Source organism: Palaemon carinicauda, chromosome 1, assembly GCF_036898095.1.
Source record: "Palaemon carinicauda isolate YSFRI2023 chromosome 1, ASM3689809v2, whole genome shotgun sequence".
In the NCBI taxonomy this organism is placed as follows: domain Eukaryota; kingdom Metazoa; phylum Arthropoda; class Malacostraca; order Decapoda; family Palaemonidae; genus Palaemon; species Palaemon carinicauda.
Window position 1 is genome coordinate 297,632,750 of NC_090725.1, and position 16,858 is coordinate 297,649,607.

At 49.1% G+C, this 16,858-nt stretch overlaps 1 protein-coding gene across 1 annotated transcript in view; it reads left to right on the top strand.

Annotated features, from left to right (window-relative positions):
- Positions 1 to 16,858, top strand: part of LOC137657991 (zinc finger protein 585A-like) — a 36,957-nt gene that overhangs the window by 250 nt on the left and 19,849 nt on the right. The gene's annotated exons all lie outside the window — the stretch shown is intronic.

Consider the following 16,858-nt stretch of genomic DNA (forward strand, 5'->3'; position numbering starts at 1 on the left):
AAGAATACCCTTATGTGATATGATAGATGCTCTTTTGAGAGTGTATGTATGACAACGGCCCCCTGTATGTATGATAGCGGCCACCTGTATGTATGATAGCAGCCACCTGTATGTATGATAGCAGACACCCTCATGTATGATAGCAGCCACCTGTATGTATGATAGCAGACACCCTCATGTATGATAGCGGCTACCTGTATGTATGATAGCGGCCACTTTTATGTATGATAGCGGCCACCAGTATGTATGACAACGACCCCCTGTATGTATAATTGCGGCCACCTCTGGGTGTATGTATGATAGCGGACACCTGCATATACGATTACGGCTAACTTGGAGTACTTTAGTTTAGGGGGGTCCTTCCCCCGTTAGGTAAGTAGGTTAAGTTAGGGGGGAAAGTTGAGGTTAGTTGATGTCCATTTTTAATCCTTAAGGGAGGAACTGGCGGCTGATATGCAAAGGTTCCACAACCTCTATGTAAGATAACGGCCACCTGTATGTCTGACATCGGCCACCTCTATGTATGATAGCGGCCATGCCCATACCTCCCTTATTTTTAACTCTATCGGAAATTTGCATAGAATAAAAACTGCTGGAACTTAGTAATAGGGTAAGCTAAGAATACGGCACTTCTAAAATATGGGTTTTCAGTCTTAATTAGTAATTTTACACCCAAACCGTCTCAACAAATTACAAGAGGCTGGGTAGTTTGCAGAATGGCGTGTCCACCCAATACCTTGTACAAGTACTAGATGTAATGGGGGAGGGGCATTAAGCCCTGCAGGGGGTGTATGTATGATAGCGGCCACCTGTATGTATTATTATGGCTATCTTACAATATGAAAGTGTAAGAGGGGTTGCAGGGGGACATTAGCCCCCTCCCCCCCCCCCCCCCCCCCCCGATAGGTAAGTAGGTAAGGAAATGGCTTGAAGGTTAGGTTAGGGGGGAAAGTATAAGTTAGTTGATGTCCATTTTTAATCAATGCGTGAGGAACTGGCCGCTGATATACAAAGGGTCCCCCACCAGTTATGGCAGGTCATTGTTAGGGTTTTATTATCGTTACGAACGGGAAAAGCTTTTCTACTATAAATCAGGTGTTTCCTATAGAAACGCGTCATCTTACAAATAACAATCAATGTATTGCTTGCCAGTACATAGGAGCTTGATCTTTCTTATTTTCTGCGAACGAAACGAGCGCATGGGAGAGCAAAAACCTTTAGATTTCTAAAAAAATATCCCTGTTTTTAGATAGTGTAACAGGTTTTCTGTTTATTTGCTGTTGAAATGAAAGTCAAATTCAGTGGAATAACGTTATCTACTGAAGGAAAACTTTTTCCGTTCATAACGTTGTTCTGTCTGTAACTATAATTTTACCGTTGTACAAAGGGATAGGTGCGGGTACCTTAGGTTAAGACATATTGCTTTCATTTAGTAAAAGGAGATTGAACTTCCTCATTTTGGTACCGTCGTACAATTACTGTAGTTCATTATGCATGTTGCATAAGAATTTTTATAATTCTGACCATCCTTTACATTCAGATATTCCCTGACAGTTCCATCATGTTCGTAATACTGTAATAGGCATGTAGTTAATTCTAATAGTCAGGCCTTCTCCATCATGAGGCTCAATACTATGCAGTATTCTAAAAGTTTTATTCCAGCTGTGACCAAGTTGTGGAATGATCTTCCTAATCGGGTAGTTGAATCAGTAGAACTTCAAAAGTTCAAACTCGCAGCAAATGTTTATATGTTGAACAGGCTTACATAAGTCCTTTTATATTTTATTTATTAAATATCTGTTTTAATGTTGTTAATGTTTTTAAAATATCTTATTTTAATTTTCATTACTTATATTGTCTATTTATTTCCTTATTTCGTTTCCTCACTGGGCTATTTTTCCCTGTAGGAGCCCTTGGGCTTATAGCATCTTGCTTTTCCAACTAGGATTGTAGCTTAGCTAGTAATAATCATAATAATAATATAGTACAATGTTCCTAATGGAGAAAGTAAGAAGTGTTCCTGGTGTATTTAATATTAGTTTGAACTGTTTTGATGAAAATACTTGACGAAAATCAGAAAATCAGTTTGTTCTGACGCAATATACAAACCTCGTAATCATTTAATATAGGAATTCACTTCAGCTCAGCTGAAACAGCAGAAGAGAAAGAAAACCAGGCAGTTGTGCTGATTGGTTGGCTGGCGGTATAAGCTCCCCCCCCCCCACCGCCAGCCCGCTTTCCTCATTCACTCACTTCGGCTCAATGTGGATGGTTGTGCTACTCTCCGTTTTCTACGCTAGCAGCCCTTTGCCTTCTCTTGTGCTTGTGTACTAGTGATTGGCAGGAGAAAGTTATTCTTTAAAATGCGATGTTATGCAGGCCGTGGCGGGCGTTGCAGTGGGTGGCTTTTGTCACCTTCTGTAGACCTGTACACGCTCTGCTCGACATGCAGGGGAAAACCTTGCTCTCAAGGCTCTCCTTGTCGTAGTGTGAATCCTGGCCGCCATTTTGGTAAGCCCGGATTCACAGTCTGTCAGGGTTTTCTCAGGTTTCGGCGGGGGAGCTGTTGACCTTAGCGCTCTCGCTTTTTCAATATTAATCTTACCCGATAATCATGTAGCTGTCAACTCCGTTGCCCGACAGAATTCTACGGAAGGGATACGCCAGCGATCACTATACTAGAAGGGGGTGTACTCACCAGCGCCACCTGTGGCCAGGTACTGCAGTACTTCTTGTTGACACCACCTCAATTTTTCCTCTGTCGTGCTTCCGGCAAGACATACATGGATACGCTTATAATTTTGGAGTCTTGTTCACGGTTTTTGGTGAAGTATTGCTCTAAGATTTCAGCTTTCGCTATACTGGAAACTTGTCTATTAGCTTAGATAGCTTTTATATTGATTTGATTAATGGTTAACGATCTTTTGCTTTAATTGGAATCCCCCTTGACTGTTCTTTGATTCAAGATGTCTGACCTTTCTCAAGCTCCTCCCCAAAGACGATGTAGGACTTGTATTAGGCGTATTCCGAAGGCCTCGGTTGATCCTCACACCGTTTGTTCTGACTGTAGGGGAAAATCCTGTCAGTTGGAAGATCGATGTGAGGAATGCGCCGGACTTTCGGAACTTGATTTTGTTCGATTCCTAAAGTATACCACTAAGTTAGAGAGAGAGAGTTAGGAGGAGTTCGGCTCGCTCTTCGCTTTATTCCTCACCCCATGATCCTCAACCTTTTCCTCCCCCTGTAGTGGCTACCCCCGAACCTACTTTTTGTGCTCAGCCTGATATGTCTGATGTTTTACGTGCCATTCAGGCTTTAGGTGATAAAGTGGAGTCGGTAGTGAGTGGCCACAAGTTCCTCTTGGCGGACGTCAAGGAACTTAAAGTGAAAAGTGCAGTGGGAAGTGGTAGTGCCAGTGCTGTGCCGAGTGCTAGTGTCAGTGTCAGTGTTGTGCGTGAGGGTACTTCTGTGCGTGCCAGTCGTCCTCCCAGTCCGGGACCTCTTGCAAGCTCCCAAGCCCAGGGGAGAAGCAATGTCGAAGGGCAAAAGGGTTCGGCAGGCCTTGATCGGCGCACAGAAGTATCCTCGGTGGTTGCGGGCGTATCTTACGGAGATCGTCACTTCCACTCTCAGACGATTGAGCCTTTAATTTCCTCGTCTGCAGTAGCTTTTTTGGGGAGAAAACGCTGGACTCAGGTCTCAAGACCTCTTAAGCGTAAAGTCCAAACCTCACGAGTTCAACAGCCCGGATGTAGTCATTGGGCTAGCTCTGACTCGCCGCAGTCATCAGGTGACTGCACACCTCCTAAGAGAGGTAAGGCGATGCCTCAACAGACCTCAACTTCTGTTAAGGCTTTGCCTCAACAGACCTCATCGTCTGTTGATCCCAAGATGGCTTTGCTGCAGTCCATGCAGTCGCAGCTTGCGGTCTTAATGAGTGAGTTTCAGGCAGAGAAGGTTACACCTCCGCCTGCGAGCGCTCCTCCTCCTCTCCGCAGTCCAGTCTGCCAGACGTACGAAGTTGAGGTTCCTCAAGCTACCTCCATGCGTGAGCTACCGCGTTGGGAGTTGCCAGATACCAGCGTTGTGCAGCAACCTCCACCTTCCTTAAGGCAGGAACCTCTTACCACGCGGCAACCTCCTCAACAATGGGGACAGGAGTCTTATGCCTTACAACCTCCTCTACCTTTGAGACAAGAGTTTCTTGCAGTAAGACCATCCTCGAGGCAGCAACCTCTTGAGGTACGACAACCTCTACCATCCTTGAGGCAGCCACCTCAGCTCTCGCAGCTGACACCTCAACTCTCGAGGCAAGCACCTCAAGAACCTCAACTCGTGAGACAGGAGCCGCGTTCTGCGCAGCCGCCACCTCAACTCTCGCAGCTCACACCTCAAGAACCTCAACTCGTGAGACTGGAATCTCTTACTGCGCAACCACCTCAACCCTTGAAGCAAGCGCAACTCTTGAGACAGGAACCTCATGCAATGAGTCAGCCACCTCAACGCATGCATCTACCACCTTCTCCTCTACTTGACCAGTCTTTGCAGCCTGAACCTCAGGTTTTACTTCAGTCGCCTCTCACCACACTTGCTCCTCAAACCTCCGCAGAACCTCCTTCATCCCAACCTCATGACTTTGTCATTACTAGCCCTCATCCTCTTCAACAGAGACTTGAGGATGAGACCGCAAGTGTTTTTGCACCCGCTTGTCAGGATTCTGCTGTTCAGCATACCGCTGTAACTTTACCTCTCGCTTCTCAACACTCAGGTGATGAGGTTTCTGAGGAGGAAGCTGCGCACCTAGATGATCCCTCTTCGGACGTGGAGGAACCCAATTCGTTACCACCCTCCATTGACTTTCGCAAGGTCCTGGCTCTTTTCAGAGAGGTTTACCCGGATCATTTTGTCTCTGCTACCCCTCGCTCTCCTCCATCAGAGTTTTCTCTAGGCATGCAACCTGTTAAGTCGGCCTACACTAAGCTCGTCTTTGCTAGATCCTCTAAGAGAGCTTTAAGAATGTTAGGGGATTGGTTGCAGTCCAAACAGCAACTAGGGAAGACTTCATTTATGTTTCCTCCTACTAAGCTGACTTCTAAGGCGGGCGTATGGTATGCCACAGGAGAGGAACCAGGCTTGGGAATCCCTGCCTCTGCCCAGGCTGACTTCTCAAGTTTGGTTGACTCTCCACGTAGATCGGCTATGAGGCGCTCTAAGGTCTGCTGGACTTTTTCCGACTTAGACCACTTCTTAAAGGGTGTCTTTCGCGCCTTTGAGATTTTCAATTTTCTCGACTGGTGCCTGGGGGCCTTGAGCAAGAAGACTGCCCCTTCTGACAAGGACTCGGCCATGCTTATAATGTCCTGTATGGATAAAGCAATTCGCGATGGGTCCGGCGAACTTGCCTCCATGTTTGTTTCGGGAGTACTCAAGAAAAGGGAACAACTGTGCACTTTCCTTTCCACTGGTATCACCTCTTGTCAAAGGTCTCAGTTACTTTTTGCTCCGCTTTCTAAGTTCCTGTTTCCTGAGGAGCTTATCAAGGAATTGTCTGCGGCCCTTATTCAGAAGGACACTCATGACCTTGTGGCCTCTTCAGCTCGTAAGGCTAAGGTTGCTCCTTCAGTTCCTAGAACTTACCGCACCCCAGTGGCCGATACTCCTGCTACAAGATTTATTCCGCCCTTTCGTGGCAGAGCCCCCAGCCGAGGAAGTACCCGTCCAGACGCTTTCAGGGGCAGGTCTAAGAAAGGTCCCAAGCCTTCGAAAGGCAAACACTGACTCTCCTCCTCTCCAGACAGCAGTAGGAGCCAGACTCAAGATCTTCTGGCAAGCTTGGGAAAGAAGAGGTGCAGACGCCCAGTCTGTCAAGTGGCTAAGGGAGGGTTACAGGATACCATTTTGCCGCAATCCCCCTCTGACCACTTCTCCCATCAACCTCTCTCCCAACTACAAGGAAAAGGACAAGAGGCTAGCGTTACACCAGGAGGTGTCGCTCCTGTTACAGAAGAAGGCAGTGGTGATAGTCCGGGACCATCAATCCCCGGGCTTCTACAACCGTCTCTTTCTGGTGGCCAAGAAGACAGGAGGTTGGAGACCGGTGCTGGACGTCAGTGCGCTCAATGCTTATGTCACCAAGCAGACGTTCACTATGGAGACGACGAAGTCGGTCCTAGCAGCGGTCAGGCAGGAGGACTGGATGGTCTCGTTGGATCTGAAAGACGCTTACTTTCACGTTCCTATTCATCCAGACTCCCAACCTTTCCTGAGATTCGTTTTTGGAAAGGTTGTGTACCAATTCCAAGCCCTGTGTTTTGGCCTAAGCACAGCGCCTATGGTGTTTACGCGTCTGATGAGGAATATTGCAAAATTCCTCCACTTAGCGGACATCAGAGCCTCCCTTTATTTAGACGACTGGCTGTTAAGAGCCCCCACAAGTCGTCGCTGTCTGGAGAGTCTCAACTGGACTTTGGACTTGATCAAGGAACTGGGTCTTTTGGTCAACTTAGAAAAGTCCCAGCTTATTCCCTCCCAATCCATCGTTTACCTGGGAATGGAGATTCGGAGTCAAGCTTTTCGGGCTTTTCCGTCGGCCCCAAGAATCAGCCAAGCCCTAGAGTGCATTCTGAGCATGCTGAAGAGGAACAGATGCTCGGTGAGACAGTGGATGAGTCTAACAGGGACCCTGTCATCGTTAGCCCTGTTCATCGAGTTAGGGAGACTCCACCTCCGCCCTCTCCAATTCCATCTAGCAGCTCACTGGGACAAGGATTTGACGCTCGAAGCGGTCTCTATTCCTGTCACCAAAGAGATGAAGACTACTCTCATGTGGTGGAAGACCAACATCCTTCTCAAGGAGGGTCTATCGTTAGCGATTCAGACCCCCAATCTTCATCTCTTTTCAGACGCATCAGACTCGGGCTGGGGCGCGACCTTGGACGGACAGGAATGCTCGGGAACATGGAACAAGGAACAGGAAACGCTTCACATCAACTGCAAGGAGCTGCTGGCAGTTCATCTGGCCTTAATGAACTTCAAGTCCCTCCTGCTAAACAAGGTGGTGGAGGTGAACTCCGACAACACCACAGCCTTGGCATACATCTCCAAGCAGGGAGGGACCCATTCGAGGAAGCTGTACGAGATAGCAAGGGACCTCCTCATTTGGTCAAGAAGTCTAAACCTCACACTGGTAACGAGGTTCATTCAGGGCAATATGAACGTCTCAGCAGATCGCCTCAGCAGGAAAGATCAAGTCATCCCCACGGAATGGACCCTTCACAAGAGCGTGTGCGACAGACTTTGGACCTTGTGGGGTCAGCCGACGATAGATCTGTTCGCCACCTCCATGACCAAGAGGCTCCCTTTGTACGAACAGTACAAAGTTCCAGTTCCAGTTCCAGACCCAGCAGCAGTTCACGTGGATGCTTTTCTGCTGGATTGGTCCCATCTCGACCTATATGCATTCCCGCCGTTCAAGATCATCAACAGAGTCATTCAGAAGTTCGTCTCTCACGAAGGGACACGGCTGACGCTGGTTGCTCCCCTTTGGCCTGCAAGAGAATGGTTCACAGAGGTACTACAATGGCTGGTCGACGTTCCCAGGACTCTCCCTCTAAGAGTGGACCTTCTACGTCAACCTCACGTAAAGAAGGTACACACAAACCTCCACGCTCTTCGTCTGACTGCCTTCAGACTGTCGAAAGACTCGCTAGAGCTAGAGGCTTTTCGAAGGAGGCAGCCAGAGCGATTGCCAGAGCAAGGAGGATATCCACTCGTAGAGTCTATCAATCCAAGTGGGAAGTCTTCCGAAGCTGGTGCAGAGCCAATGCAGTTTCCTCTACCAATACCTCTGTAACCCAAGTTGCTGACTTCCTATTACATCTTAGGAATGTTAGATCTCTTTCGGCTCCTACGATTAAAGGGTACAGAAGTATGTTGGCTTCAGTCCTCCGCCACAGAGGTTTGGATCTTTCCTCCAACAAGGACCTACAAGACATCCTTAAATCTTTCGAGACTTCTAAAGAACGTCGTTTGTCCACTCCAGGCTGGAATCTAGACGTAGTCTTAAGGTTCCTTATGTCTCCTAGGTTCGAACCTCTCCAGTCAGCTTCCTTCAAAGACCTTACTCTCAAAACTCTTTTCCTCGTCTGCCTTGCGACAGCCAAAAGAGTTAGTGAGGTTCACGCCTTCAGCAAGAACATAGGATTCACATCCGAATCAGCAACATGTTCTTTACAGCTCGGATTTTTAGCCAAAAATGAACTTCCTTCACGTCCTTGGCCTAGATCGTTCGAAATTCCTAGCCTTTCCAACATGGTGGGTAACGAGCTAGAGAGAGTTCTTTGCCCTGTCAGAGCTCTGAAATACTATCTTAAAAGGTCAAAACCTATACGAGGACAGTCAGAGGCCTTATTATTATTATTATTATTACTATCCAAGCTACAACCCTAGTTGGAAAAGCAAGATGCTATAAGCCCAGGGGCTCCAACAGGGAAAAATAGCCCAGTGAGGAAAGGAAATAAGGAAATAAATAAATGAAGAGAACAAATTAACAATAAATCATTCTAAAATAAGAAACAACGTCAAAACAGACATGTCATATAATAAACTATCAAAAACATCAAATACAAATATGTCAAATAAACTATAAAAAGACTATGTCCGCCTGGTCAACAAAAAAGCATTTGCTCCAACTTTGAACTTTTGAAGTTCTACTGATTCAACCACCCGATTAGGAAGATCATTCCACAACTTGGTCACAGCTGGAATAAAACTTCTAGAGTACTGCGTAGTATTGAGCCTCGTGATGGAGAAGGCCTGGCTATTAGAATTAACTGCCTGCCTAGTATTACGAACAGGATAGAATTGTCCAGGGAGATCTGAATTTAAAGGATGGTCAGAGTTGTGAAAAATCTTATGCAACATACATAATGAACTAATTGAACGACGGTGCCAGAGATTAATATCTAGATCAGGAATAAGAAATTTAATAGACCGTAAGTTTCTGTCCAACAAATTAAGATGAGAATCAGCAGCTGAAGACCAGACAGGAGAACAATACTCAAAACAAGGTAGAATGAAAGAATTAAAACACTTCTTCAGAATAGATTGATCACCGAAAATCTTGAAAGACTTTCTCAATAAGCCTATTTTTTGTGAAATTGAAGAAGACACAGACCTTATATGTTTCTCAAAAGTAAATTTACTGTCGAGAATCACACCTAAAATTTTGAAAGAGTCATACATATCTAAAGAAACATTATCAATACTGAGATCCGGATGTTGAGGAACCACCGTCCTTGACCTACTTACAATCATACTTTGAGTTTTGTTAGGATTCAACTTCATACCCCATCAAGAAACCTTCGATGCCTATGTCCAAAAACGCAGTTTCGTATTATATAAGGCTTCTGATTAGAGAAGCTCATTCTCACATGAAGGATGAAGACCTTGCTTTGCTGAAGGTAAGGACCCACGAAGTGAGAGCTGTAGCCACTTCGATGGCCTTTAAACAGAACCGTTCTCTGCAGAGTATTATGGATGCAACTTATTGGAGGAGCAAGTCAGTGTTTGCATCTTTTTATCTCAAAGATGTCCAGTCTCTTTACGAGAACTGCTACACCCTGGGACCATTCGTAGCAGCGAGTGCAGTAGTAGGTGAGGGCTCAGCCACTACATTCCCTTAACCCCATAACCTTTTTAACCTTTCTCTTGAATGCTTTTATTGTTGTTTTTTGGGTTGTTACGGTAGGCTAAGAAGCCTTCCGCATCCTGTTTGATTTGGCGGGTGGTCAATTCGTTCTTGAGAAGCGCCTAGGTTAGAGGTTGTGTAGAGGTCCTTTAGTATGGGTTGCAGCCCTTTATACTTCAGCACCTTAGGGTTGTTCAGCCTCCTAAGAGGAACGCTGCGCTCAGTAAGGCAGACGAACTTATTAAAGGCAGAGTAATGGTTCAAGTCGACTTCCTTACCAGGTACTTATAATTTCATTGTTATTTTGAATAACTAATAATATGAAATACGGGATACTTAGCTTACTGATATACATGTACACTGGTTTTCACCCACCTCCCTGGGTGTGAATCAGCTACATGATTATCGGGTAAGATTAATATTGAAAAATGTTATTTTCATTAGTAAAATAAATTTTTGAATATACTTACCCGATAATCATGATTTAATTGACCCACCCTTCCTCCCCATAGAGAACCAGTGGACCGAGGAAAAATTGAGGTGGTGTCAACAAGAAGTACTGCAGTACCTGGCCACAGGTGGCGCTGGTGAGTACACCCCCTTCTAGTATAGTGATCGCTGGCGTATCCCTTCCGTAGAATTCTGTCGGGCAACGGAGTTGACAGCTACATGATTATCGGGTAAGTATATTCAAAAATTTATTTTACTAATGAAAATAACATTTGTTCCGTAACCGAAATACAAACCACGCTATTTACAAAGGGTTATTACTTTTAGCGTAGCTGAAATGGCGAGCCATTAGAATTTAACGAGGGTGTATTACCCCCGCGCTAGTTAGCGGGGGGGTAGGGGAGTGGTAGCTAGCTACCCCTCCTCCCCCTCACACACAGGTGAATACTCACTTTCACTTTTGGCTCGGACTGTGACAGACGTCTCTGTCTTGGTCCTCGCTTGGCAGCCATTGTCTGTTTTGTCTTTACTTAATCGCTTACTTTTCTTTTACTCAATATATATGTAAACATGTTTTCATGTTTGTATATATATTTGAGTATAGAAATAAGTAAGTTTCCTTTTCAGATGTGTGTGTAGTGTACGATATCTACGTGGAGGCCTCGGCAGTTAGGCCACCACGGCCTAATTTTATGGGTTGCGATCGAGTTTGACTTCGGTCTTTCTCTCTCTCTCTCTCTTGAGGTCGTTCACCCTTTTACTATGTTTTACTACGCCCATTGTAGCTTCCTTCCCGTGTGGGTGGGGTTGCTACGCCGTACATTTTGTCTCAATTAGTTTATGAATCTAATTGTAGTTGTTAATTTTTCAGCTTGTAGAACGATTCCTTTCGGGGTTTTCGTTTTTTTCTTTAGTGTTCATTCTTTTTTTAAATTACATAATTACATAGTTACATAATTATAATTGTTATAATTCTGTTTTGGTTACAGCTCTCCTTCCGCGAGTGTAAGTGGTTGTGAGGGCACGTGCCTGTTGTGTAATTCTTGTTCCTTTTCCTCGGGATTCCTCTTCGGAGCCTTCCCGGGGGAATGAATGTGTACTAATATTATTTGTTTTATTTTTTTACAGTTACCGATCTAGTTCGTTTCTGTAATATAGCAACGGTGTGAGCTGTCTGGTTGAGTCCTGGGGATTCGGCTGTTGCTGCCTCCCCCCTTGTATTGTCGTCAGGGGCGTGTCTCCTTCTACTGGTAGTACTCCCGTGTCGATGGACAGCTCTCCAGTTCATTTTAGAACAGTCAGGAGGCTTGCCTTCTTGGGCGGATAACTTTCCTTCCGAGGGAAGTTTTTTCCTGTCCAGGCTTGAGCTTTTCCTCTTTTGGGGGGTTCTTCTCTTGCCTTTTTTTTCGTGCGACTATGCTCTTGGTGCTGAGCGGTCGCACCTGCAGTTTCGCTCAAGGGGCTGGGCAACTGCAGGGGCTCCTCTTCGGAGGATTGCCCCTTTTAGGTCACTGGCTGACCAGTCTCTTCCACGAAGTGTTTCTCTGTCGTTCGCGAGAGAGTACACTCATAGAGACTCCTCTTCGGAGGTTTCTTCTGTTGCTGTTGGCCTCCCTCGCCGTAAGGCCCTCCGTCCGCCTCGTCGTAAGGGCCTCTCATCTCCCTATAAGGGTGCTTGAGGCGCCTTTTTGAATCTCCGTTTGCAGCCTACAACTTCTTTTTCTCGATCTTCCGTCTTGGTGCAGATGGACAGCAGTCTAATCTCGTCTCCCGACGGGCAACGGTCTTCCCGACGGACAACGGTCTTCCCGACGGACAGCGGTCTTCCGACGGACATCAGTCTCCCGGCGGACAACGATCCCTTCGGGGCAAAGGGTTGCCCCCACGGGGGTTCTTCCCTTGCGTGTCAGGGTTTCCCTGCGCGCCCTTCTGTTCGTCAGCGCTCTCCTGTTCGTCAGCGCTTTCAAGATGATCTTCCCTGCGGTTCCTGTTACGTGCCCTGTGCGCCCACGTTCGCCCTCGCGATCTAGAACTTCGGTTCAGGTCGGGGTCAAGGACTCTTCTTTGCGCAGGCTTCCACGCGTAGCCTTCTGCTCGTCAGCGATCATCAGCTCGTCAGCGATCATCAGCTCGTCAGCGATCATCAGCTCGTCAGCGATCATCAGCTCGCCAGCGATCTCCGGATCGCCCACGTGTGTTACAGCTGGCACGCCAACGTTCTCCAACACTTCTGAAGGAACATGGTTCGCCAGCTACTAGCTCAACTGCGGATGCTGATAGCCATCGCGCGACCCTCAACTGCAGATGCTGATCGCCATCGCGCGACCCTCAACTGCGGATGCTGATCGCCATCGCGCGACCCTCAACTGCGGATGCTGATCGCCATCGCGCGACCCTCAACTGCAGATGCTGATCGCCATCGCGCGACCCTCAACTGCGGATGCTGATCGCCATCGCGCGACCCTCAACTGCGGATGCTGATCGCCATCGCGCGACCCTCAACTGCGGATGCTGATCGCCATCGCACAACCCTGAACGATTGCCCGCTTACGCATGCTGCTCCTCATCGCACAACCCTGAACGATCGCCCTCTTGCGGATGCTGATCACCATCGCACCCTTTCACGCGATCATTCACCTGCGCATGCTGCTCGCCATCGCACAACCCTGAACGATTGCCCGCTTACGCATGCTGCTCCTCATCGCACAACCCTGAACGATCGCCCTCCTGCAGATGCTGATCACCATCGCACCCTTTCACGCGATCATTCACCTGCGCATGCTGCTCGCCATCGCACAACCCTGAACGATTGCCCGCTTACGCATGCTGCTCCTCATCGCACAACCCTGAACGATCGCCCTCCTGCAGATGCTGATCACCATCGCACCCTTTCACGCGATCATTCACCTGCGCATGCTGCTCGCCATCGCACAACCCTGCACGATTGCCCGCTTACGCATGCTGCTCCTCATCGCACAACCCTGAACGCTCGCCCTCTTGCGACGCGATCATTCACCTACACATGCTGCTCGCCATCGCTTACCGCCAGCGATCTTCTTCACCTACGCGGCAGCACGATCCCTCGCCGTCACGCCCATTCGCCTGCGCGCCCGCGCGATCGCTCGCCTGCGCGCCCGCGCGATCGCTCGCCTGCGCGCCCGCGCGATCGCTCGCCTGCGCGCCCGCGCGATCGCTCGCCTGCGCGCCCTCGCGACCGCTCGCCTGCGCGCCCGCGCGACCACTCGCCTGTGCGCCCGCGCGACCATTCGCCTTTGCGCGACCGTTCGCCCTCGCGCGACCATAGTTCGCGGCGAATTCCACAGCCGGTGGTAGCAGCAGGGACGCGTGCTCCTAGGCGGCACTCGGGATCACCTCCATCCAAGCACAGGTTGGTAGTGCAGGACGAAGACAGGTCAGTACAGCATTCTTCCCACCTTCTTTTCAGGCAGGAACCGTCGTGTCCTCTCCAAAGGATCGCCCGATCCCTTTCACCTTAGCGAGGATTTCGGACTCTGTGTCCTTGGAGCAGCAGACATGGTTTGATCCGCTGGCACGGGCGTTAATGAGGGTTATGAAACCAGCTCTCACCGGCCAGGGTAACAAACCAGCGGCTGTCTCTCCTACGCTGAAGAGAAAGAGAGGAGTGGACTTCGTGGTGACTTCCCCCAGGGCGAAGTTGGTTCCCAAGAGGTCGGTCTCGAGGGTCCCCTCTCCTGCACGAGTACTCTCTCCTTCTCCCGCCCTGGAAGGATTTTTGGCGGGGGGGCTTTCCGTTGAAGATTTCTCCATCGGACAAGGGGTGACTGCTTACCTCTTCCTCTGGGAGCTTACCAGGTTCTTTCCCTCCTCGGTTACGGCCCGAGGTTTGGTTCAAGGAAGCTACAGGAAGATCAAGGGTACTTTCCTCCTCTCGAGCTCAGGCACCTTGGCCTTTCGTCGTTAAGTATCTACTTGCGGACAAGCTCGATGTTGTACCATCTGGACGCACTGACTGAAGGCTTCCTTCGGGTGTCTCATCTGTGGAGGTCAACGACCTCAGACACCCTTCCATCCTTGAGAAGAGTTTTGTCTTTGCCCAAGGACAGAGACTTAAACATCTGCTGTGCGGAGTAAATCGACTTCCGGTTTCACTCCTCCAAGGCGCTTTCTTCCAGACTCTGCAGGGCTCCAGCTCCCTTTTCTTTCAACCACGTCGGCCTAAGTTATCGGCTACGACAACTGGGACAAGGTGTCCAATTGCAGTTTCCTCCTGTCAGGAACAGATGGCACGGGAGACTCCCCCGGGGGGGCATAGTCCTAAAAGGAGTTCACGAACTCTAGGATTGCAGGTTTTTTCGCTGGGAGGATGCTTAAGGTTACTCATCCGAATGACAGCTTCCCGATGCCCATTCCCGCACAATCTCTGTGAGTAGCCAAGGATATCGCGCCTGCCGTCTCTGTCAGCGAATTCAGTGTCTCTGAACCTCTATGCCATAGCATCAGCAGAGTTGCCCTGTTGGGCAGAATGATCCATACCTTAGGCGAAGGTCTTCCTTAGGATCATCGACGGCTTCACCCCCGGCCCCCTCAGTCGATCCTTTCTTGTAAGGAAGGATCTGAGAGGGGATGTCCATAGTCGACCTCTCAGCCCTGATCAAGTTTGTCGAACAAACTTTGGCCAGCGTAGACCAGCAGAATCGATCAGACTGGTAACGAGGCGACAGGACTCCTTTAACCCTGGATCGGAAGGACGGGTACTTTCAGTTTCCATTCCATCCATCTTCCAGGGTGCTCGTCGAATTCAGCCTAAACTGCAAGTATTCCTGCTTATGATGCAGTGTGGCTATCCCGCCGTGGCATAGCAGGTTTGTTTCCCCAGAGAACTCTCCCTGCCTTCCTCTTGGCCGCTCAGGTGCAGACTTCCGCCTCCTCTGCTGTTTGGAGGGCTGGTCAACTCCGGTAGGCTCGGGTTTCGACCTTCTTCAGCGCCGGGAAAAGCTTCCGAATGCTGACCATGAGTGTGGGCTCATGGTATTTTGCTTGGAGCCTTCTCTTCCTCTGCCTCAACATCTGGAGTATCTGGCCATGATATTGAGTCAACCGCCTTACCACGTTGGAAACCCCGCTTCTCGTCCGTCCAGCGAGGTTAAGCAACGTCGGTACTTGGATGGGTGACCACCTGGGGACGCCAGATTCTGTTACCACATCCTCCGAGCCTTCCTTTCGGTTGACTGTGGCAAGACTGAGGAGAGTCGCAGTACCTGTTCTCAGTCAAGCAGAGTTTTCAGCCCTACCTTGGAACGTTTCCTAGTTCTTCTTTCCTCATTGACCCGTTTATAGTCCGAACGGTCGCCTCAGGATAAGTTCCATGTGGGGCGATCCAAGTTCCGGTGGCTTCAGGCAATGTTTAACCGGACTCCCTGGCCCTATGGGACCAGCGGAACTATTAAACCTGCAATGGGTGTTGACCTATGGAGCCTCTTGATGGTAGTGGATATTCTCGTCCTTTCCCCACATTCTTGATGCGGTTCTCGGACTCGTCAAAGGAAAGGGGGGGGGGCATGTTCCGGTCCAGGCCTATGGTCAAGACCTGAAGGATACCTCTCCATCATTCAGGCAGGCTTAAGGGCCTTAGTCTGGCCCCTCTTCAGATCCTACCGCTCCTGCCAAGTCGCCCCGTTGCGTGTCGACTTCATGCTAACCAGCAGGGGACGCATTTTCACACCTTCACATCTTGCAGTAGAGATACCGGGATGATTGAGATTCTCTCAATTCCACCATCGGCTCTCTCATTCCAGGCAGGGGAATGTTTCTCTCAGACTATCCGAGCAGAGCCTCATAGAGAGAGTGTACCTAAGGGTCTTTGACCTTGGGTAACCAGCAAGTGCTGGTCTGGGGGACCTGATCGCGACAGCTTGGAACCTCAAGCTTCCGCTAGTTTTCCCCCCAGTCTCAGACCCCGAGACTCTGGCAAGATGCATTCCGGTGATGGTGGGACAACTTCGACGCCTGCGTCTTCCCTCCTTTTTGTCTGCGGACAATGGGTCTCAACAAAACCAGGTTGTCTGTCAACCTTTCAATGGGAGAGCTCCACTGGGACTATGCGCAGAACGGTTTCTGGACCCTCTGCTTCCCCTGACGGAACTCCCGGGAGAGCTTCTCCCACGGCGCAGACTACTCAAGCAACCACACTGCGACATCTCTCCCGAACCGGGACGTCGCTTCGGCTTCATGCCTGGAGACACTACGCTTCCTCCTCTAGAAGAGACAACCCGCTACAGTCGCGGTACGGAGGTCGCGTCATCTGCGATAGTCATCCACAGGGGTCTCCCAGGCAAAGTGAAGAGTCTAAGGTGGTTGGTGCCGTGGGAGATATACCTCTTCCCGTGAGGCCTCTTCTCCAGCAATAACGGTCTTATTGCCTTTCGGCGGGAGGAAACTCCTTTCCGCTCTTGGCAATGAAGCCTGTCGCTCAGCCTTTCCCTGACCTTCAGGCTTAAAGGAATAACTTTTTCCTGCCCGCTGGATCTATCCTCGCTCATGCGAAGCTACGATCGTCCCTGCCCTAGTCGGAGGAAGACCTCCAACTTGGAGCATGGCTCGGACTTTTAGTCCTTTAAGAGATCTTCTCAAGACCCTTTTATGACAGGCCTCGGATTGTATTCCGCCTTGGGTCTTCTGCTCACTCTGGCCACGGCCAGTGTGTAAGCAATCTTCTTGGTCTCTTACTACTCCCCCCCC